This window comes from Limulus polyphemus, unplaced genomic scaffold (assembly GCF_000517525.1).
Source record: "Limulus polyphemus unplaced genomic scaffold, Limulus_polyphemus-2.1.2 Scaffold235, whole genome shotgun sequence".
Taxonomy (NCBI): Eukaryota; Metazoa; Arthropoda; class Merostomata; order Xiphosura; family Limulidae; genus Limulus; species Limulus polyphemus.
The window spans coordinates 224,453-225,420 of NW_013665845.1; positions in this window are offsets into that span (position 1 = coordinate 224,453).

Sequence of the window (968 nt, forward strand, 5' to 3'; positions counted from 1 at the left end):
GCCGAATATAGAAATGGAGGTTTATTGATAGAAGAACTTTTATTTTTAAATTAAACCTACAAAGAAAACGTTTGTGATGAAGATGAAATCATTAGCGCTCATAAACAAACTATGTGAAGTGAATTTGAAAGAACTATTTCCTAATATTGTGGTATTAGTTTGAATATTTGCAATATTCCCGCATCAGTGGCTTCTGGTGAAAGTACGTTTTCAGTAATAAAACGCCTTAAGTTTGCTTGTTTGTAGTTAAGCATAAAGCTACACAATTGAATATCTATGTGGTACTCACCACATTCCTTATACTGAACTTATTAAACGATTTACTAATAAAAAAGCTAGAAAAGTTTTCATTTGCTAATTTTACCTACATTCAAATAAAACACTAGTTAGTAATTCAACTTTATTTTTCAGTTTTGAATAACATTCTAATTACATCTTTACTCCATAGAATCTTAACTGAAGCAGTTTTAGAAGTAAAAACTAATAGTATGTAATATTACTTAAACGCAAAACTTACCAGTTTTTATGTGAAATTCTTAGCCCAGGAAAACCTAGGGACTTCTGACCATATCATTGTCGCAGGACCCCACAGTTCCCTCGAGGTCCCTAAAAATAAGAAATATGAAACAACAGTCAACTCATCGAAACTAAGAGTTCAAAATAACATAAGGGTAACACTAGGTCTTGCTGTGTTACCACATTGAAGACTATTATAATAATTCTAGAAACTTCTGTAATCCAGTCTACACCTTCATCTAAAAGTTAATATTTTCAATTAATTATATCATCAATCTTACAGGGAAAAAACCTGACTTTATATACAAAACAAAATACACCGATAAAGTAACAGAGTATTTTCTTTTAAAAATTAAGTAAGTTCAGGGGTTTATTAAATTTCTATAACAATTACGGGGTCAGTATGAACCTCAATTAGTTCAAGAGTATAAAAAAAAAAAAAAAAAAAAAAA